A 23,764-nucleotide genomic window follows, 5' to 3' on the forward strand; every position below is an offset into this window, starting at 1 on the left:
GAGTGGGGCACCCAGGGATTGCGGGGCTCAGGAAAAGGTTTTTCAGGAGGCTTTCCTGGGCTATGGAAACACATATGTAACACACACCAGCTCCCCAGACCTGAAGGAGGCTCTCGGGGACTGGGATGTTGTCCCACAAGGCTCTGGGTAGAGATCTGATGTGGCCTCATCTCTGGCTTCCTCACACACTGGGCTGCAGGTTCTAGAGTCTGGTGGGGGACCAAGGGTCAGACTAGGATGGCTCGGGAGCAGTTTTGATTCCCTCCCTGTCCCTTCCCGGCGCTCCCCCTCCTCCCTCATTTGTGTGTGTAGTTAGAGTGCCGGCTGCTGGCCCGCTCACAAGGGGAGGGAGTTCCTCCTCCCCCTGCCTTTGTGGTCGTACTAAGCGGACACTCTATTCTTCTGTGCTTCCTGCCTTGCAAGGACTGACCAGGGTCACTTGCAGGCCTGTTCAACAGCTGCTGGGCCTCACCTTGGCAGCAAACAAGGCCATTCCAGGCCCATCCATCAATGTGGCCTGACAAGTGTTTGGGGACCTGCCTGGGTGAAAGATGGGAAGTGAGCGTAGGCGTGGCCCCTTACTCACCCAAACTCCAAACCTAATTTGTCCAGAGGCCCTGTGTCTCCTCCCCGCCCCCCCACACACAGGGAGGGACAGGACCCTGGGGCAAAGAGACTCAGCCATCCCCATGTTGTCCTCTGCTCAGTGGCCATACCTACTTTTTTCTTTTTCACTCACTCATTCAATATTAACTGATTGCTTGCTTAAGATTGGACCAAAGGCTGCGTCGTCAACATTTTATTTAAATAGCTACCATTTGGTGGTGATGGGTGTCAGAAAGATTGCTTGGTTCTGGAGAAAAGAAGGGATTTTTTGGGGGGGGTCTTATTTCACCCTTCGGGGGTGGCTAAAAGTCAGCTCAAGGGTTTGGCTTTTTCAGTGGATGATGCCATCTATTTCTGGTGTTAAACATGGAGAACTGGGTTTCTGTTGGCCACTCTGCTCTTGAGAGACCAACATTGGAAACCCCAAACCTTTTGTTTCTTCGGCCTTTCCGCCGTCACTCCCTCGGTGGTACTAGGGAGCCACGTGCATTCAGGACAGACACCCCCAGCCTTGTACCTCTCACGTCTGTTGTACTTCTGGTCTCTGCTGTTAAGAAGAGGGGCAGAGGTGACAGGTAGAGATGAGTTAGGGGTGAAATAATCTTCTTTAAACCTCTGTCTGCCCTGAGAACTAGTTCTGGGATTTGTGAGCTCTGGTGCTAGGACAATCTGTGAGGTTGATCCTTAAAGAGGGGACAGGGAGGGGCGCCTGGGTGGCTCAGTCAGTGAAGCGTCTGCCTTTAGCTCAGGTCACGATCTCAGGGTCCTGGGATCGAGCCCCTGTGTTGGGCTCCCTGCTCTGCGGGGAGTCTGCTTCTCCCTCGCTTCTCCCTCTCTTTCTCTCTCTCTCAAATAAATATGTGAAATCTTAAAAAAAAAAGGGGGGGGACAGGGAACGGAGGGGTGGCATTGGTGGAGTGGGGACCGTGAGTGGGTGTGGTGCTGAATGAATAACGTCTTCTACCGAAGGTTTTCAAACATCTGTAGAAAGCCATTGTGCTCTTAGCCATATAGCTTATGAAAGGGTGGCATAATTTATAAAAGCCTTTGTCATTGTGTTTTCTCCATCAAAGGAAATTAAAATACAATTATAATCACATGGAAGCTCAGGACGTTATTTGACCTAAAAAGGATTCTCATGGTTGAAAAGTTCACTCATGTTCTAGGAAATAAAATATGAATGTGCATTCTGTTTTTTTTTTTTAATCCTGGGAGATAAAATAGAAACCACGGAAGCCGGCTGTGCTATGAAAACGGCCTAATCTGTCTTTCACATTGAGATCATTTGCCTTTCAGCCGCGTGCACAAGCCCTGAGAGCCATGTGGACCCACTATTATCAGCAAAGCGGCTTTCGGAGGATCTCTCTGAGGCCGGGTGAGTGGGGTAGGACGCTCCAGGACAAAAGGCAGAAAAGGAAAGTGGACCTTCCCGCAGCTACTGGATCCCTCGGCACACCTTGGCTGTTCGCCTCCTGGCCCGGTTGCCCTGGTTTAGCTGTCAGTTATAGATTTTCCTTGCTCTCCCTGTGCGTGATGGATTGCGGACGTCTGAACATGAGCCCTTTCCTCACCTGGACTGGTCCTGCTTTTTTCCTGGGGACATAAGGGGCTTGTGTGAAGGGCCTGACCTGGCATGGACGCTGGGCAAACAGGGGCAGGGGCAAAGGCATCTCTGCCTGCCTGGGCTAAGTGGACCTTTCATTGAACGAGTCAACACCTTTTGTTGTTGCCAGACCCTCCAGGGTCGATCCAGTACTAGCCGCCCTTTGAGGTGGGCTGAAGGGGGGTAAATATGCCGGGAGCGGCTTCCAGAAGGGACACACTGAACACTGCCTCCTTTGGTTCCCGTTTTCGGGAGATCTGCTAAGGAAAACAGAAGCTTGTTAGTCCCCGTCTTGGCGATAAGTAGAATATATAACCAGAGACGGCAAAAACCCTTTAGGAAGTTCCCACTTAACACATTTGCTTCTATGATTCTTCACAATTTTTATATCCTGCCCTTGATTTTCTATTTCCTTTCTATGAAATTTTCATGAGTTGGTTCCTTTTGAAGAAAGAAATCTTAAATCACACGTAATTATATTTGCTCAGACTCGACTTAATGTGTGAACTCACTGGAACCAAGAGGTGACCGCTCTACTAAGAAATCCCAAGTTCAATCCGAGGCTCCAAATGGGGCTTGTCAGGAGCAGAGCCCCACTAGGCGTGGGGCAGGGGTGTGGTTTTCAGATTGGAAGCTGCTCGGTGGTGCTTGGCTGGATTGAAAACAGCAGGTCAACTTCCTTTTGCAGTGATGGAGCCAAAGATGGTGACCCTAACTGTAAGGAAGCATTCTCAGCTTATCTTCTCTGCTCTCGGAGTCACTTCCTTTGCCCAAACTGTCAGCATCCTGCTTCCAGATGAAGTTCAATGAAGTATGACAATCTCCAAGCAATTTTCCTCCAAGAAAATCTATCTTGATTCCATGCCTCTCCCCTTTCATTACCCACTTAAAGGGCTTTCTCTTTTGTTTTGTAGTGGTGGGGGGGGGAGGGTAAAAGACTGCCAGGAGGAATTTTGCAAAAATAAATACTTATGTTCAAACTCTCAAACTCTCGAACTTTTGTTCAAACTCTAGGACTTCAAAGTTCTTTTAATATGATTATCCACTTTGGTATTAAATTTGCGGCAAAAACCAATGAATCCCTTACATTGGCCCCGGCGCTCTCTCTTAGGCAGAGGCACAGAAAGACACGCATAGTCTCATCTTTAAGAAAATTACCATCTGGTGGTACAGGCAAGATTTATGAATGAGTCAGTTGGAAAGCAGTATCTGATGAAACTTAGTCTAGTCTCTGGTCTGGTCCCATGCATGCGAAAAGAGCTCAATTGCTGTTTGTCCAATGAGTAAAGTGTTAAATTGTGTTTTTCAGACAATAAAGCAATTGGACCTCAGAGAATGAGGAGAAGATGTGGGTTGGCAATAGTTGGTACAGTCTGTGCAGGAGGTGGGTGCATGAGCCAGCTCTGGAAGGAGGGCGGAAAGAGGCTGAATGTGTTAGAAGGAGCATCCTTTAGGTAGATGGGATAACTGGAGAAAAGACCCAGGGGGGAGGGGGTGCCTGCATGGCTCAGTTGGTTGAGTGTCTGTCTGCCTTCAGCTCAGGTCATGATCTCAGGGTCCTGGGATTGAGCTCTTTGGGGGGCTCCCTGCTCAGTGGGGAGTCTGCTTCTCCCTCTCCCTCGGACCACCCCTCTCCCACCAGTTTGTGCTCCCTCTGTCTCTCTGTGTCTCAAATGAATAAATAAGAAATCATTAAAAAAAAAAAAAAAGACGACCCAGGGAGCCATACCTTGGTTGGACCAAAGGATATGGCTTGAATGAGGACCAGTAAGAGATAGATGAGGTTAATGGTACAAGGGGTTGAAAATCAGCTGGCACTGGGACTTGGAGTAAGCCAAGTGGTAAAGCAAGGAGGGAGCTATTGTGGGTTTAGAGGGAGTGGCACGCTTAGAGTTAGTTTCTCAGGATGAAGCAAAATTCCATGCCCGGAATGAAATGTAGCAAGGCAGACAAGTTAAAAAATTTTATAATTGTGGTAAAAATATACTGAACAGAAAATTTCCCATCTTAATGATTTTTTAGTGCACATTTCAGTAACATTAACTATATGCACATTGTGCAGCCATTACCGTCATCTATCTCCAGAACTCTCTACGTCTTCCCGAACTGAAACTCTATAATCATTAAACAACATCCCCTCATTCCCCTTCCACTAGACCCTGGCAACCACCATTCTCCTTTCTGTTTCTATGAATTTTTACTACTCCAGGTCCTTCGCATAAGTAGAATCATATTGGTTTTTTTTTGTTTTTTTGGGTTTTTTGTACTGGCTTATTTTACTCAGCATAATGTCCTTGGGTTCATTCACTCCGTAGCATGAGTCAGAATGTTTTTCCTTTGTAAGGCGGAATAATAGTCCACTGTATGTATATACCACATTGTGTTTATCCATTCATCTTTTAATGGACACTCGGGTTGACTCCACTTCTTGGCTGTGGTGAATAACACTGCTAACATGGGAGTGCAAATATCTCTTTGAGACCCTTCCTTCAGTTGTTTTGGATATATACCCACAGGTAGAATTACTGGATCGCATGGCAATTCCGTTTTCAAGTTTTTGAGGAACCACTGTACTGTTTTCCATAGTGGCCACATCATTTTACATTCCTACCAACAGTACACAGGGTTTTAATTTCTCCACATCCTTTGCTAAGACTTGTTATTTTCTGTTTTTTTGGGTTTTTTAAAAATTCTGTTTTAGAGCAGCCATCCTCCTGGGTGTAAGTTCCTGTCTCATTGTGGTTTAGATTTGCATTTCCCCAATGACTAGTAAGAGTGAACATCTTTGTATATGCATATTGGCCATTTGTATATTTTCTTTGGGGAAACGTGCATTTAAGTCCTTTGCCCATTTTTGAATTAGGTTGGTTTTTTGTTGTTGTTGAGTTCTTAGAGTTCTTTATATATTCTGGAAACTAGACCCATATCAGACATGTGGTTTGCAAATGTTCCCCCATTCTGAGGTTTGTTTGCCTTTTTACTCTATTGATAGTGTCCTTTGCAAAATGCAAAAATGTGTTCATTTTGTCTATTTTTTCTTTTGTTGCCTATGTCTTTGATGTCACCTTCAAGAAATCAATACGTGATACAAATCCAGTATCATGAAGTTTTTTTCCTATTTTTTCTTCTAAGAGTTTGGTACTTTTAGGTCTTACATTTAGGTGTTTGATCCATTTTGGGTGAATTTTTGTATCTGGTGTAAAGTAAGGGCCAACTTTATCTTTTGCACGTCAATCTCCAGTTTCGCCAGCACCAGCACCAATGATTGCTTTGACCCTCTTGAGTGGTCTCGGCACCCTTGCTGAAAATCATTTAATCATATATGGAAAGGTTTATTTCTGGGCTCTCTATTCTAGTCTACTGGTTTACCTATCTGTCTTTATGCCAGTACCACAATGTTTTTGATTTTGTAGCTTTGTAATACATTTTGAAATCTGGGATTGTGAGACCTCCAACTCTGTTCTTTTTGTTCAAAATTGTTTTGACCACTTGGGATCCCTTGGGATTCTCTATGAATTTTAGGATGAATTTTAATTCTGCTAAAAAAAAAAAAAGGGATTTGTCAGGGATTACATGGAGTCTATAGTTTGCTTTGGGTAGTATTGGTACCTTAACAGTAGTAAGTCTTACAATTCATGAACATAGGATATTTTCCCATATGTTTGTGCCTAAATTCCTCCTGCAACATTTTACACAAGTCTTTTACCTCCTCCATTACTTTTCCCCCCTAAGTAGTGCATTCTTTTTGACGTTATCGTAGATAGAATTGTTTTCTTAATCAAAGCGGACCGTTTGGCCTTCCATGATGGGTCTTACGCCTCCATTCCTTGCTCTCTTGTGCAGAGGCCAGCTGATACTAATTAGAATGAGAGTTCAGGCCACCCAGAGGGTCACCTTTGCCCTGGGAAGTGGCTGCAGAGCCAAATCTACGGAAGGAGCAGGTCGGGGCTGGTTTAGAGTAGACCTGAGGTTGTTCAAGGTCTGAGCCTCACAGACACAATCTCTAAGACGCTTTATCCAGAGCACAAGCTCGAATAACTTTCTTCCGAATACCACTTAGAACAAAGGGAAGAGACGTGTCGCAGCTGCTGGGACGCTATTCAGTTTTTAAAGTTTGACTCCAGCAAAAATCGCAAGAGGTAAACGGTATGTTCTTCGCTGTGCCATTTTCTCACGCTAATGCTGCTTTGATCTTTCTCTTCTATTATCCTATTTCCCTGTTATCTGGTTATCTCCCGCCTCTCTCCTTCTTCTGACCTTCCCTTTCCTGGGCCTCCAAAACAAAATGTACCTGCCCCACTGTGATTACCTCAGGTCTTTGCTAGGCAAAAGCAAGGTCTTTCTGAAACCTTAATTCTGGCAAAGCAAGAACAGGTCAAGTCTGCAGTTTTACAAGGTGACACTTCTTCATCTGAGCAAAGGGACGCAAATCAGTCTAATTCTGGAGACTTCAGGAGCCCAAAGACGGGGAGGGAGAGCAATGACCTGAATCTGATCCGACAGCAGACAAAGAGGGGGATGGATGACTTGTGGGCAACATGACATGCTGGCCTCTAGTAAGAGGTGCCCCGGACATTGACCTTAGCCCTGCCCTTGAGGGGGTTGTCACAAGGTCTCTAGCAGCTTGGAGCTATAATTGATATTGGTCTCTCAGTGACCCATTTCTAACCTTAGAGCTTCCTGAAGGCTTGATATGGGCAGGGGTTTAGCCTTGGACCATGTGGTTGCAGGACCTTGGGATGCTTCCAGGGGAGTATGTTCATGAAACTCTAGCAGTGAGGAAGATGCGTTCACAAGTCAGTGCAGACGAAAAAGTAGTTTTTAGTCTTGGACCGGACGAATAGCCAAGTAGGAGCTGGTGTAGAGGCCACACCCAAGGGCCTTTGTCACCAGTCCCCTATGTGACCACTGTTGGTGGGTAACAGGCCCCCACCTCCAGACCTCCTGACGACTCCCTCCTTCTCTGGAGACCCCCGAAGGCCAAGGCTGTACATTTCCTTGGCTCCGCAGTGGGAGGAGGGGCTTGGCAGCGAGCAGGACTTGGGATTCTGTTTTGTGTCCAGTTGCTCCACAGAGCTGTCGGCAATGGGAATTTGATACAAAGTCCGCAAACATTTCACTGCAAAAGGCACATTTTATCTCCATTTCCAGAACCTTCAAGAGAGCCAAGCTTGGGGGCTTGCCAAACAGGCTCTACTTCTTACGTCTGATCTGGTGTAAGTGGTATCGGTTGCCGTATACCTCCTGAACCCCACGTCCAGAGCTCTGGGTGCAAATTGAAGAAGATTGTAGCTGGGGAAGCTAGAGGAGAAAGATGGTGCCGACAGGAACTCAGGCCACGGGTGTTGGCTAAATACACAAACAGATTCAGGTGGACCACAAGAGAAAAAAACCCCCACAAAGACCAAAAACAAAAACAAACACTTCTTTCCTACTTCCTTCCTCCCATGTACCTAATTTGTGTTGGTGGAGGCTGAAGATTGATTACTGTTTTGGGGCCTCTGATTATAAACCCATATGTGTAGAGATTCAGCTGGAAGATTAGGACGTTCTATGTTGAACCAACGAAATCTCATGTTATTAAATCTTCCCTCTTAACTTGCCACCTGTTCCTCTCCTTCCCTGGCCCTAAGACCTTGAGCCCGTTCCGCCTTTTATCTTTGTTGCCTGGTAATTCCTGTTTCATCAGGTATAGGACTTGTTCTGAAAATTAAGGTTTTGAAGGCAAGGTTCCTCAGCCGCCTCTCTTTGGGTAGAGCAGGGAGTCCTGAAGATTTGCATCATCACCCCTTCCCTGGACCCCCTGCACTCACTATCGCTAGCACGCATCAGACGCCTTTAATGTATAACCTTATGCTACAAGGGGTCTTCGGCCAGAGTGCGTCTTTAGTCTCCCACCAGACTGTCGGATTGGGTGAAACAAGCTCCAGTCTATTTCGGGTGGCTCTAGAATTCTCCGATTCTACATAAATTCTCTGACAGAATCTTGGGGACTTCAACTTTATGTGCATACCCCCCCGCCCCCCACGGCCCAGCAGGCCTTCAGTCCGTGTTTTCGATGACCTCCCTCTAGGGACATTCTGAGAGAGGGTCTTCGAAGTTTTCCTGTCAAGCATTGGGGTGGCCAATGACATTCCTCTCCAGAGTAAAGTCAAGAGGCAGACGCCACAGTAACCAGCACCTCCTCCGAAGTCCGTTGTAATAGGAGAGCCCAACTGCCACTTCTGAACAACTGTGAAGCCATGATAATAGGCTTAATACATTTTCCTTGCAGTTTCAAGAGGATGTGGTATCTTTCACTTCCTGTCCCATACTGCTCGGCATTGTTGCGCCATGCGACAGCTGCTTTGGAGGGAGGGGTGAGGTGTGGAGCGCCTCCGCGGCAGCGAGCAATTTCCATCGTGAGGACACCTGCTCGCTGCATGCTCACTGTCGTGTATCATGCATGCTCTCTGACCATGTGGCTTCTTTCATAGATAGAAGGCAGGAATGAGAAGCTAGAGGCTATGTGGGGGGCAGTGGAGGAAAGGTCAGAGGTCTCCACCGTGCTCCCACAGTCCTTCCTACGTACCTGTTGTATGACACGTTGCCTGCCTTATGGAATAACCAAAAGATAGACAGGTGGTCATTGACCTCCCTGTGGAATAACGAGCCATTAATGAAGCCGCTGAGGGACTTGGAGACAGACCCTGCCGTGTCAGCTCTCCCCTTTCCCCGAACGCACGTTTTTCCCCGCTATTTTTTGGCAGTGCCATGAATGTGTACCTAATTGTTTTTTTAAGATTTTATTTATTTGACAGAGAGAGAGAGCAAGAGAGCCTGCACAGGCTGGGGAGCAGAGGAGGGAGAGGGAGAAGCAGACTACTGGCTGAGCAGGGAGCCCAATGTGGGGTTCGATCCCACCTGAGCTGAAGGCAGACGCTTAACCGACTGAGCCACCCAGGCGCCCCGAACTTGTACCTAAGTTGCACCACGTCTGTGCAAGGAGAGAACGAACATACATCCACGAATCAGGGTTCAGTTGATTTATTTTCTAAACTTTTAAATCTTGAAATGATTTCAGATTGACAGAAAGATAACAGGAATAGAAAGAATTCCTACACACCATCTACCCAGATTTCCTGAGTATTAAAATGTCATCACACTTGGTTTATCATTCTTTCTCTCTCAGTGGTGAACCGGGGCCAGGTTGCTCTGGCTTCAAAGAGCCTACGGCTAAAATTTCTGGAAACTTGTGAGCTCGTAGTTTTACCTGGCCGTTATTCAACATGAAATTATTTTAGCTTATGAATCAGTGTGAGAAGTAAAGAGGCAGACACCACAGCGACCAATGCCTCCTCCGGATTCCAGACTCAAATAAATACACAAGAAATCAATACTCAAAACTCACCTCTTCTTAATTATTTTGCTCTCACCTATGCTCTGCAGGTGATTTTCTTTAATGCGATCGATGACAGAAATACTACGCCATCGAGCACTCCTTGCAAGTCTTTGCAACTCCCCATTCAGTGAGCTCTCATAGAGACAAATCAGGGTTTGAATCATTATTATTTTGTGGTTGTTTCCTTAGAGTGAAGAAAGTGATGAGAGTGTGCTAATAATGCAGGTTCAAGAGTGCGGTGTCAGCAGGGGCTTCATTGGGAATAGCAGGCTCGGGGGGGTATAGGTGTAAAGAGTGTGGCAAAAATCATCAAGAACATTCCATAAGAATCAGTTATATAAAATTTACAATAAAGCACACTGCATATTTCATTTTTTTCAAACTGTGTACTATGCAAAATGTGTACTATGCATTCTTTTTTTTTTTTTTAAAGATTTTATTTATTTATTTGACAGAGATAGAGACAGCCAGCGAGAGAGNATGTGTACTATGCATTCTTTTTTTTTTTTTTAAAGATTTTATTTATTTATTTGACAGAGATAGAGACAGCCAGCGAGAGAGGGAACACAAGCAGGGGGAGTGGGAGAGGAAGAAGCAGGCTCATAGCGGAGGAGGCTGATGTGGGGCTCGATCCCATAACGCCGGGATCACGCCCTGAGCCGAAGGCAGACGCTTAACCGCTGTGCCACCCAGGCGCCCCTATGCACTCTTTACAACAGTAAATTTATATCAGTAACCTTATGGGTGTGCATATATATGCACATATTTTTGGGAAGCCGGTTATTAAANCTTTACATCAGTAAATTTATATCAGTAACCTTATGGGTGTGCATATATATGCACATATTTTTGGGAAGCCGGTTATTAAACACCAGGACACTACTGTACAGACCTATATTTTTTTACCTGAGAGTAAGTTGCAAGTATGTTGCCCCTTTCCCTCTAAATACTTCAGAATGTATTTCCTCAAGAAATAAGGACATCCTCCCGCACACCTGCAGTCAGTCCTCAAAACCAGCAAATTAATGTGAATACAATACTATCATGTCAACCTACTGGTCTTATCCACAATTGGCCAATAATGTCTTTTCTTGTCCAAGATGTAATCCAGAATCACTCACAGCATTAAATTCTCGTGTTTCCTTATATCCTTTAATCCAGACTAGTTTTTCATTAAAAAGAAAAAAGTCTTTGACGACTCTGACGGTATTGAATAGGACAGGGCAGTTACTTTGTAGAATGTTCTTTAATTTTGATTTGTCTGATGCTTTCTCATGCTCTGATTCAGGGTTTGAATACTCAGTAGGATGAGGCGAGACGTGCTGTTGTGTCCTTAGTGTTTCATGCCTGGGTGTATGATACCAGCTCGTCTCATTAGAGGTGATGCATTTACTCACTTGGTCGAGGGATTTGTCCACCAGGCTTCCCTACTGTAAAGTCATTGTTTATCCTTTTGTAATTGGTAAGAATATTGCAGGAAGATAACTTGAGACTATACAAGTATTTGGGCTTTCAACAAACTTTCATTCATTAGTTTTAGTACTCAGTGATGATTCTTGAGTGTTAATCATGACCATGGTTATTTTTATTAACTAGCTTTCTTTTGTAAACATGAACTTTCCCCTCTGCCCTGTAATTCTTTATTTGTATATTTATTTATCAGTGTATGGACGCAGACATTCGCTTTTTTATTTAATGGTTTACTATCCATTACCACCATTATTTATTTTGGTGTTCACATCATCCCAGATCTGGTTGATGGGAGTCCCTTCCAACTGGCTCCTGTGTCGTTTTATGAGTCACGTGTATTGTGGTATAATTTACACACAGAAAAACCTCCACTTTTTAAAAGAATATATCGGGTAAGTTTTGAGAAGTGTCTACAGTTGTGTAAATACTACCACAAGCAGACATAGAACCTTTCTGTCACCCCAGAAAGCTTTCTTTTGACTCTTTCTATCAATCCTTTCCCCACCCCCAGTTCCTGCTCTGGATATCATTGCTCTGATTTTTGTCTCCATATTTTGCCTTTGTGGGATGTATTTTTTTGTTTGATTTCTTTCACTTAGCATAATCATTTTGGATTCATCCGTGTAGTTGTGTGTAACAATCATTCATTCAACCCACGTGACACTGTATGTTAACTGACTAGAACGTAAATAAAAACAAAACCAACAAAAAAGAGAAATAAATCGTCCATTCATGCGTATGGATGAGTAGTATTCCATGGTCTGACTATACCACTGTTTGTTTATCCATTCATCTGTTGATGAACATCTGGATTGTTCCCAGTGTTTGGCTATTAAAAATAAAGCTGCTATTACATTTGTGTACAAATCTTCACATGGACATATGCTTTTATTTCTTGTGGGTAAATATTCAGGGAAGAATAGCTGGATCATATGGGAGGTATATGGTTCACTTCAAAAAATGGCCAAGTTGGTTTTGCAAAGCCGTTGTGCCATCTTGGGTTACCATTATCCATATATGGGAGTTCTAATTGCACTGTATCCTGGCCAAAATCTGGTATGGTCACATCTTTTTACTTTCAGCCATTTTATTTTATTTTATTTTTTAAAAATTTATTTATTTGAGAGAGAGGGAGAGAGAGACAGAGAGAGCATGGTGGGGAGGGGCAGAGGGAGAGGGAGAGGGAGAGAGAGAATCTCCTGCCAAATCCCCCACTGAGTGTGGAGCCTGACCTGGGGCTCAATCCCATGACCCTGAGATCATGACCTGAGAGGAAATCAAGAGTCGGACACCCAACCGACTGAGCCACCCAGGCGTCCCTCAGCCATTTTAATAAGTGTGCAGTGGTATCTCACTGTAGTTTCAATTTGTATTTTCCTGATGACTTACTGTGTTGAGCATCTTTCATGTTTTTTATTTGCCATTCATATCTCTTTGATGAAGTGTGGGTTCAGATCTTTTGCCCATTGAAAAAAACTGGGCTTTCTCCTTATTCTTGAGTTGTATGAGCTGTATTCTGGACTCGAGTTCATTATTTTATATTATGAAGAAAAGGAATATATTTGCCAATTTTAGTGAAGGCTTGAGCTAGGAATCAGCAAACTTTTTTCATAAAGGACCAGATGTAAATATTTTGGGGTCTGCAGGCCACATGATCTTTGTTTGAACTACTCAACTCTGCACTCTTGGTGTGAGGGCATCCATAGACAATATGTAAACAAATGAGCCTAAATTCCAATAAAGCTTTGTTTACAAAAACAGGTGGGAGTACGAAGTGACCATTGTTTGCCAACCCTTGGCTTAGGCTTCGGTGCCTAGAACTTGAGAGGGTTGACTCACCCTGAGCTCCTTAAATGCAAGTTAAAACACAGAGTGAAAGCTGATTAACTGGAATTATTTGGGGGCTAAGTTCAGGCCACTTCACCTAAAAGTCAGAATTATAGAATATAGAGAATTTCTGTAAATAGGTCAGGCTACATGTTTTCTAAGTTATTTTTAATTTCTAAGAGCCATCTAAGGATGCTTTCATATGCCAATAAGCTACCAGAGGAAAGTGTCCTTTCTGGTTAGTGGTCTGCATACTTGGGTGTCATCAGAATAATGGTGAATTTCTCTCACGTGAATTTCTGGGCTCTATCAGCTGCATCAGAATCTCAAAGATGGGTTGAGTTTTAGATGTTTCTATTTTTAAAGCATTTTCCAGGTGTTTCAGACGATGCCAGAGGAAGGGCCAACACGGTGATGAATAAAGCTTCTCAGGGATTTACCTTAATGAAGAGATAAGAATAATCTCTAATTACTACATTGATTTTATGTAAATAGATACTTCTAAAGAGTTCATAATATTTTAAAAGTTAATAAGTAGTTAAAATATTCTTTCCGAAGCCCTCTCTCTAAACTTGATTGCCACTACTGAGCTTCTTATCAAACTATTTTTTCATGCATAGTGAAAAACAAACTTCAGAACAGCCTTTGCTGGATTTGCAAAAAATACCAATTATTGGCCTCTAAATTAAAGAGTCTAAAAAGTGTTGTGGAAATTCAAGCACATTACCATTTATTCATAAGGATAAGTGACAATCAAAACAGTATCTTTGATGGATTAAATGTGTTTAAACAAATAGTGAACTGTGATGCTAGAGGATTAGTATTTTCGGAGGGCCCGATTTTCAGCGGAGCTTTCACTGATGTTCTTTTGATAATCCCTATTTTTCCCTGGCAGTGGGTGCCTGTATTTGCTTTGGAAATAGTTTTTTAATATATTGGGCTTTAACTTTATTCATGTAGTTCAGAAGGTAAAGTTCTGTTTCTGATGTTAAAGTTTATCAGGTAAGCTTAGAAAATGACAAAATAGGGTTTTTTTGAGGTTTTTTTTTTTTTTTTGCAAATTGCATTAGACCTAAGATAGAGAATCTGAAGCTACCAATCTATTATGATGTGTTAAGATAAGACTCTAAGCTATCTTTACATTTAAAAAATCATATCTACTATTAAGAAAAATGATCTAAAACTTTTGGTGTCATCCTGGGACATTGTCCAACAAGCCCATCCCAGGATTATTTAATTCACTTGAGAATGTACTTTTGCTTTAATTACTGTTTACTCTTGATTAGGGCTCAGACTCTGTGAAGTTATATGTTAACTTAGAGACATTTGTTTGGTAGAGAACAAATACTTTTCTGACTGGTGGAGAAGAGAAGTTCCCCCCTCCCCACCGATGCTTATAGTTTTATCGTCCTTTATGTCATTAACCAGTTTGGTGTCTAACTCAGAAAACATATTTTGGCATATCTTTCTTGGTTGTCCATATAAACCTCTGTCCTTTAATTCTTCTCTGACCCAGCTCTGTCATTCTGCTGGTCCCTCATTAATGGATTACACTGTTTGATACAGGCTTTGCATCTGTAAAAATTTCATGGTTTTCACTGTTTGAGAGTTATCTGTTTTGTTTCTTTTTTTCCTTAGCGGTCCAAAGTTAAGCAAGTTGTTTTTGTGTATAAATGACATCTGGCCCTGAATTTTGCTCTCTTCTAATTGGAATTGTCCATCATATGAATTAAATAGTCTGTCTTTCCAGCTGTGAAGTTAGTTTATCAGGCTGACCCCCAGTAGGACATTCAGTTTAGGTAGAAAGTAACTGTTGCATTCACTCTACATGTGCCAGGTATAGGGGATGCTGGGACAAGGGATTCATGCCACCACCTTCCTCTGAAGCCTCCGTGGGCTGGTGGGAGAGAGACAAGATGTGCAACGTGCCGAGTGCTGTCAGAGGTTTGTACGGGGTGAGCAGTCTAGGCTGATGTCATTAACCATGAACCGCTGTAAGTTCATCTTCACTGGAAGGAGAGCATAGACTCATCCACAGACTTCATTCAGTCCTTCTTGAGACCAGCAGCACATGAATAGGGCAGCCACAGAGGAAAGTGCATCCATTTGGCTCTGAAGCCAGATGGACTTGGAGTGGAATCCAGACTCCTTCATTCGCTAGAATGTCACCTTGCGATTTGGCTCAACTGTCGAAAGACTCAGTTTTCTCAACTGTCAAATGGGGATAATAGTACCGATATACAGGTCTTCCTTGACTGATGAGGGGGTTATGTCCTGATAAATCCATATTTAGCTGAAAATATTGTACAATAAAATCACATTCTATACACGTAACATACTGAAGATCATAACTCAGCATAGCTTACCTTAAATGTGCACAGAACACGTCCATTAGCCTACAGTTGGGCAAAATCATCTAGAGCAAAACCTATTTGATAATACAGTGTTGAATAATGTCCCATGTAATTGATCGAACACTGTACCGAATGTGAAAAACAAATGGTTGTGTCGGTGCAGAGTACTTGTTGATGTATCGTTGTTCACCCTCATGATTACAGGCCAACTGGTCGCTGTGGCTCGCTGCCCCACATCATGGGAGACTACTGCGTTGTGTATGGCTGGCCCCAGAAAAGATCAAAATTCACGATTTGAAACACGGTTTCTGTTGAATGTCTATTGCTTTTACACCATCATAAAGTTAAAAAAAATCATAACTTGAACCAGAGTAAGTTGGGGATGATTTGGAGAGGATTATTCATGCGGATGAAATGGAATGGGCTCTATAGGGATTGGAGTGCTCAAATCCCGCACATGCCAGCGACACTAGTCCTTGATGGGCTTCTGGGAGGTGACCTTTAAGCCCTTGGAATATCCTGCCTGCTAAGAGTGTCTATTTATTTGGGGCCATGCCAGTGAGTTTATGCTAACCAATGGATTTGTGAGGGGAGCCTTGGATCACACCATATTGGACTGAGTTCCGGAGGGGATGAGGACTGAGGAACTGAGGTCAGCCATCCAGGCACGCCAAACCTATGTGACTGACCACCAACGAAAACCCTGGACACCAAAGCTCTGGTGACTTCCTTGGTTGACAATACTCTGTAGCTGTTGTCATATGTTGCTGCTGGGATAATGAAGCATTGTCTATATAACTTCAGGGGGAGGGAGGCCTTGGAGGCTCACACCTGGTCTTTCTTGGACTCTGCTCTGCACGCCTTCTACCTTGGCTGATTTTAATCTGTATCCTTTTGCTGCAATAAACAGTAACTGTGAGCAAAGCAGCTTACCCGAGTTCTAGGAGTCTTTCTTGTGAATTATTGAAACTTAGGGTGGTTGTAGGAACCCCTCAATACAGGGATTACTTAATGAAAGTGCTTTGCTTAGTGTCTGGCATAGAGTAAATTTGCTTTCTTTTTTCTTTCCCCAAAGATTTTATTTATTTATTTATTTATTTATTTGAGAGGGAGAGAGCAAGAGAGAGCAAGTGAGAGCATAAGAGCAGGGACAGGGAGAAGCAGACTCCCTGCTGAGCAGGGAGCCCAACTGGGGGCTCTATCCCAGGACCCTGGGATCATGACCTGAGCCGAAGGCAGACGCTTAACCGACTGAGCCACCCAGGTGCCCCAAATTTGCTTTCATCTTTACCTCACTTCTGATTCTTGGTTTGTCCATCCTTTCCAGACCTGTTATGACCCTTTGGACCCACTGCCTACTCTTTATTATTATTATTATTATTTTTTTCCATTTGACTAGGGATGGTTCCCTGGAAACTTTGTTCCAGAGAGCAAAGTATCCAACCTCCGATGGTTGGCTGAAGACAGCTCTCCCGAAGGTCCCTGTGTGTTCAGGTCTGATAAGCTATGGCCTGTGCTGACGTTTCCCTTCTACTGGGAATCCATGCCCCACCTCCCCACTAGATTATAATTCATGTGAGTTAAATGGTGCTTCTTCTTTCCTTGCCATCCACAGAGCCTTGCACCTGCTATGACAGCATGGCCCCGTGGGAAGCGCCTGTGTTTAGAGTCAGAAACACCTGGCTTGGGTGCAGCTCAGCTATTCACCTGCCACATTGGCTTGGACAAGTCCCTCTGAGCTCCAGTTTGTGCATGTGCACAACGAGACCCGTATTCCCTATTCCACAGGGTTACTGGGAGTCAGAGAGCATCCTTGCCGGCTCAGACCTGACATGCAGTGCCAGCCTTTGACTTAGGTGGCCCACTCCCAAGGGGCGTTCGTGCTCTCTATGCAGATAAACCTTCTCTAACTCTCATGGAATGTTCGGGGACACTGAGGGTAGGGTTCGGCCCCATCCTCTGATTTGCGTGGGCTCTAGGAGTTCCTCAGGAAAGAACACGAACTCCGCCCACAACCAGGGTTCAGAACTAAACAGATACAGCTGATGGACTGCAGGGTAGGACAGGCAGTAAATGCCAGGTTGCACATAGGAGTTCCTATTGATGAGATCGGATAGAATCATCTAACTATATGCCAAATTCTATTCTAAGCCATGAACATGTCCAGACTCCTTTCATCTTCCTAATTTGTACAGAAGAGGCCACGTTTGAGTTTTGAAACCCGAGGCACAGAGAATTTAAGCAACTTTGGCTGAGCTATCCAAACGGTAAATGCCTGAGCTGGGATCGAGCGCCAGGCGATATGCAGCCATGCTTTTAACCATTGTACCATATGGCTCTAATTGAACTAACTCCCGGCCACGGTGCCAGCGCATTCAGGGCAGGAGGGGCAGTGGTAAAAATAGAACTCTTTATTACTGGAAACATAATAAACTCTCCTGGGGAAAACTTTCTCAGAGAATTGGGTGGTAAAACTTCAGCCACAGCAGCACGAGAGGCCCCCTGCCCCTGTAGCGCTGGGTAAGCAAGGAGGGAAGGGCTTCTCCCTGCCTGACGGAGAGAGAGGTAAGTCCTGGAGATCGGCACACAGGGAGCAGCAGAGGGCATAGGGGGCCAGGACCTCTGCGGTCCAGGATAGATTGGATGGCCCAAATGCAGGGTGGGCCTCCTCTCTAAAGCTCTGAGATAATGGGAGGAACTCATGATGCTGGCAAGTGAGCTCTGCAGTCCACACACCAGAACAGCACATTCCCTTCACCTCCTTTGAAGACTCCTGTATTGGAGTAGATGAAAGGAACAGGACACGTGCAAGCTGGGTGTCAAGTTCAAGGAACATTTATAAGCCCATCCCAGCCCATGACCAGGATCAAGAAGCAAAATACAACCAGCCCCCAGAAGTGGTGCTTTTTGCCTTTTCCTGCCGGCCATCCCTCCACGGGGACGCACCATCCCGACGTGTAACGCCTTCAGTTCTTTTGCCTGATTTCGATCTTTTTTTTTCTCCCCAGAATTCTAAATGGCTTTATTGAGTTAAAAACTTTATAAACTGATGAACTAATGCATGAGAAAAGAGAGAGATGTTTCTTATGAGGTTTAAGCCGCATGCTTTGGTCAAGACTAGATATAAACAGTTGATAGGAAAAAAAACTGCCGTCAAAGTATGTGTAGGTGGGCCAAACAAAAAAGATTGCCATAGAGAATAAAAACCTCAAGGGACACTACACACGAAGATTGCTTTGCAAGCATCTTTAAACTTTTGTTTGGCTTTCAAGAAGCCCAAATTGGAAATCACAGATAATGCATTATGGTTACAGTTGAAGCAAAAAAAAAAAAAAAAAAAAAAAGAGAAAAAATTTAAAAAATNAATAAAAAAAATAAAATCTTTAAAATCTTTAAAAAAAAAATAAAATAAGGCCTTAGCCTCATAACAAATTATTGGTGGATGTACATACATTTTTAAGTTTTAATGTAAAATGTTAATGTGTGTATCATTTCAAATGATTCCTCACTTTTTTTTTTTTTTTTAAATGTAGGCTCCACATCCATGGACCCCAACGCAGGGCTCGAACTTATGACCCCAGCTGAGATCAAGAGTTGGCCACTCAACCAGCCACCCGGGTGCCCGGGTGCCCTCACTTTAATGGGCTCTTTCCTCCCTCCAGCTTTATTGCGATATAATTGCATATAACACTGTGTATGTTTAAGGTGTACTGAGTGACGATTTGATACATGTATATATTGTGAAATGATTACCGCAGTAAGGCTAGTTAACACACTCTTCACCTCACATAAGCACATTTTGTTGTTGTTGTTACGGTGAGGACCTTCGCTATCTACTCTCATGACAGTGTGTGGTACAGTATCGTTGACTGTAGTCACCATGCCTGACATCAGATCTCCAGAACTTATTCCTTTCACAACTGGAAGGTTGTATCCTTTGACCAACATCCCCTCATTTACCCCACCCTCCTGTCCTGGCAACCACCATTCTACTCTGTTTTTTTTGAATGTGGCTTTTTTTACATTCCACATATAAGCAAGATCATGCATATTTGTCTTTCTGTCTGACTTACCTCACTTGGTGTCATGCCTCGAAGTTTCCTCCGTGTTGATGCAGATGGCAGGATTTCCTTCTTTTTTATGGCCGAATACCATTCCGAGGTCTGTAGAGCCCACATTTTCGTTATCCATGCATCCGTCAATGGACACTTAGTTCATTCCCATGTCTTGACTCTCGTGAATAAGCCTGCAAGGGACACGGGGGTACAGATACCTCTTCAAGATAGTGATTCCGTTTCCTTTGCATACGTACTCAGAAGTGGGATTGCTGGATCATACTGATTTTGATCTTTATATAAGTGGAATCATTCTTGCATTTTCTTTCATGTCTTTCTTCTTTTGCACGACTTTATGTCCGTGCAATTCATAGTGATGGGGGTAGCATGTGGGTTCATTTCCTCTTGCTGTGGCTTAGTATTCCACTGAACAAATATACCACAACATTTCCATCCATTGGAAATGGATGGGCGTCGGGGTGTAGTTTCCAGTTTGGGGCCCCTCCCCCTTTTGAGGACTCATAGAAAGACACAGGAGGGCGGAGGGTTGAGAACCATTTATTGATGGAACTAGGTGGAAATTCTTATGGTAATTGCCTTAGCACTCACAACAGGGGATTCTCAGAAATATTTGGAGAAAAGGAAAGCGTAAACAGGGTCCTAGAGTACTGAGATGTGAGGGGTTGACTGTAAAGGTGCCTTCCTTGATAGTCACCATCTGGAGAAGCCTGCTATGTGTGGCTTATGAGGACTGGAAACAATGAAACACCCAACCCGGCACCAAGTAGGCACCCGGTGCGTAGAAGCTGTGGATACTGTTATGCACCATCGTTAACTTTACGAATCAATATTTATGTGCAACAGAAATGGGATATGGTAATGAGAAAGAGAAAGTTATGTGAAAAGTTATATGCAGGTCAAGTGGGTACTGTTTTCATCAGCACTGGAGGCTCCAGAGGCCTATGGTGGACTGGGAGAGCTTTGGGCACAGAGGACAGCCCTTTGTTTTAGCACGCAGAGGCCTAGAGAGTTTTGTGACTTGTCTCTGGGGGAATGATTGGTTCAGCTTAGAAAGGCAGAGCCAGGAGTCCCAGTCAAAGAGGTAAAAGCAGCACATCTCACTCCAAGATGCAGGGATGCAGGGATGAGGGGTGAGGGGATTCACGGGTTCACAGGGTCAGTTTGTTGAAGGTTGAGTGGCAGATGGCCTCAGGATCATCTGGAGTCAAGGTCTGGGATGTTCCCAGACTCTCCTGTCATGTCTCAGTAGGGTTTTGTCCTCTCAGAAGGCTTTCTGTTTGTTGCTTTTTTTTTTTTTTTTAAAGATTTTGTTTATTTATTTGACAGAGAGAGAGAGCCAACGAGAGGGGGAACACAAGCAGGGGTAGTGGGAGAGGAAGAAGCAGGCTCCCAGAGGAGGAGCCTGATGTGGGGCTCGATCCCAGAATGCTGGGATCATGCCCTGAGCCGAAGGCAGACGCTTAACGACTGCGCCACCCAGGCACCCCTCAGAAAGCTTTCATCACCAAGCCAGAAGGAAGGCTGCAGGGGGCTCCTGGCAGCTCAGCCTCTTGACCAGAGGGGGGGCCATCTCTCTTCTTTAATCTCTAAAATTAGGGAAGGACTCTGGTTGGTCTGGTTGGCGCCTTACTCTTCCCGTGTGGCTTGGGGAGGAATGACCGCCTCCTTTAGAACTATGAATTTTTTAGGGGGTGGAGGAATAGTTTCCCCAAAGAAGGGGAGTAGTATTTCCAGAAGAAAAGGGTGCAAGGCAGAAAAAACACTAGGTATCCACTGTTTCAGCTAAGATGCTTTGTTTGCAAGTAACAAATCCTAGCCTGAACTAATTTAAAAAGTAAAGGCAATTTGCTGGCTCACGTGACTTAAAACCTTCAAGGTAGGTCCTAGGTTCAGGAGCGTTTTGATCAAGTTCAAGTTCCTTTTCTCTGTGATTTCCTTTTGTTGGATATTTCCTTCTGCTTGTTGATTTCATTCTCAGGCTAGCTTCTAGGACAAGAAAGATTATTCATGTTGTCAGCTGAAGTCCTGAGAGTCATTCTGACTGGAGTGGGTTCGGTCACAAACTTAGCCCTCACCCGCTTTGTTGTTCTCAGACGATGCAGTACACTCATTGTCTTTTCCAAGTCATTTGGCCCACCTCTGGAGCTAGGGTAGAATTGGCTTCCCCAGTGGGGAAAAGCATGGATGCTCGGGTGGGGGAGCAACCAACAGGGACCCACTTTCTCACTAAAAAAATGAGAAGAGGTTAAAGACATCACCCCACATGACTCACCTAGTAGAGACTTGACCCAAGTCTACCTGATCCTCAAGGTAATGAGCGTTTGACTACAATTCCTCTCATACGAAGCTGTTCCGTTTATCAATTCCTGCATTATGCACTACGCCAAACACAGTAGCTTAAAACCATGACAAATTATGATTTCTTGTAATTTTGTGGTCTGGGCTGAGCTCACCTGGACAGTTACTCTGTTCCATGGGTTGTCTCCTCGGTCTGGATCACCCAAGATGGCTTTTTCACTCACATGCTAGGTCCCTCTTCCGGGATGGTGGGATGAGCTGTGTGCTGTGAGGCATTGATCTCTCCAGCTGGGTTCACCAGTAGGATAGATGGACTTCCTCATATGGTGACCCAGGCCTTCAAGAACAAGCATCCCTTCCGAAAGGATAAGACTTCGCTTGTGTCCTCCTTGCCAATTTTCACTGGTCAAGGCAAGTCACGTGGCTAAGCACAGAGCCAATGTGGAAGGAATCTACACAAGGTCATGAACATCAGAAGGCATAGGGTTGTTGGAGGCCACCCAGGGTAAAGACCACAGGGGCATACTTTGTTCCCTTCCATGAATATAGAAACTATTTTGTCATAAGGCAAGGAGCAGAAACCTCTTTTTAAACTTCTCTATTCTGTGAAGGAGATGAGTATTAGTCATTAGTCCAGTCAAAGATGCAATGCCCCGTCAGAGGTCCCATCAGTGGAACGTGAGAGGAACACTGTGGGGTGTGGCCACACGGCTGTCCTACAGGAGAGTTTGCCGCCGTTAATGGCATTTGCAATCTCTGTTACAACCTGCCTCTCACAATATAAATTGTCCCAGATGTGCACTGTGGAGTTTGGAGTTTTATTTGTATTTGGTCTTATTTTTTTAAACCTAGGCTGAACTTTAAGGTGTTTGACTTGGGTTTTTTCCCCCTTAGGTTTTATTTGGAGAACTTCACATGTCTAAAGCTGTGGTCAAATGCCATATATTTCATTGTCTTTTTCAGACGCTCAAAGCATATGTTTTAGTTTTGGCATTCGGCTGGGAAGAAGAAAAAAGTTGAGTATTTTAGAGCGGAGGCCATTTGTCACCTACATAACGGTCTCCCATAAGGCTGCGGTGTGCTGTTCGGCTAGTAAATGTCTCATCTCTTCTTTCCCAAGGACCTGGATCATCTGTCTGCTTCTGACTGGTTGTGGGCATTCCATTTCTTCTTTTGGAAAATATAACAGCTTTAAAATTGGTATCTTTAAAAAAAAAATTGGTATCTTTTTCCTGTAAAGCTTATGGACCTCGGGGCACCTGGGTGGCTCAGTCGGTTGAGCATGATTTTGGCTTAGGTCAATGATCTCTTGAGTTGTGAGATGGAGCACTGAGTTGGGCTCCGAGCTCAGTGCGGAGTCTGTTTGAGATTCTCGCCCTCTGCCCCTCCCCCACTTCCCCCTCCCCTCAAAGGCTCTCTCTTTCTCTCTCAAATAAATAAATATATCTCTAAAGCTTATGGACCTCATTTTATCTTTCCTTTTCCCTTTCTATTGTGAAATCAGCTCAAATATATTCAAGTTTCTAAACCTCAGGGTTCAGATTTGTCAAGATCAATATTCTTAACATCGTATACATTTTTTTTCTTGGGGGGGGTGAGGGTATTTATTTATTTTTATTTCTGTTTCCCTCCAAGGGACATGGCACAGTTTTCTTAATTCAGCTCTGCTTCTTTCCATATGTAGATGCTGTTCTTAGTATTTTATTATCTCTCTCCTCTCTCTCTTTTTGTTAAAAGATTTCAAGTACTCTCTGCACCCAACATGGGGCCCGAACTCACAGCCTTGAGATCAAGAGTCGCATGCTCTACCGACTAAGCCAGCCAGGAGCCTCTCTCTCCTCTTGTTTTAAATATCTGAGTTCTGTTCTTTGATCTTGCTTGGCATTTTTGGACTTATTTGGACTTTGAACTTATTCTATTGCTGGTCTACACCTTTTTGCTGTTTTTCTAACTCTGGTTTCATGGCTCATAAAGAAGAAACAATTTGAGAGTGTGCCATTCCCGGTGACTCTCAGCGGTAGTTTCAAAGTCAGATGATGGCTCCTTCCAGTAGATTTCCAGACTATTTGCACACAGTGAGTCAAATTTCTGTCCTAGTCTAGAAAATAAAAATTGGTTATCAAGTTCCCTTTTTGGGATGCTGAAACTT

General features: G+C 44.1%; 1 long non-coding RNA gene across 1 annotated transcript; it reads right to left on the bottom strand.

The window, feature by feature from the left end:
- Nucleotides 1-12,652: 12,652 nt before the first annotated feature.
- Nucleotides 12,653-21,946, bottom strand: LOC117802283. Its single transcript, XR_004625376.1, has 3 exons — nucleotides 21,771-21,946; nucleotides 19,315-19,487; nucleotides 12,653-13,327 (listed from the first exon to the last, which is right to left on the bottom strand). It is a non-coding gene; the product is annotated as an uncharacterized LOC117802283 (long non-coding RNA).
- Nucleotides 21,947-23,764: the final 1,818 nt, after the last annotated feature.

Source organism: Ailuropoda melanoleuca, chromosome 5 (genome assembly GCF_002007445.2).
Source record: "Ailuropoda melanoleuca isolate Jingjing chromosome 5, ASM200744v2, whole genome shotgun sequence".
In the NCBI taxonomy this organism is placed as follows: Eukaryota; Metazoa; Chordata; class Mammalia; order Carnivora; family Ursidae; genus Ailuropoda; species Ailuropoda melanoleuca.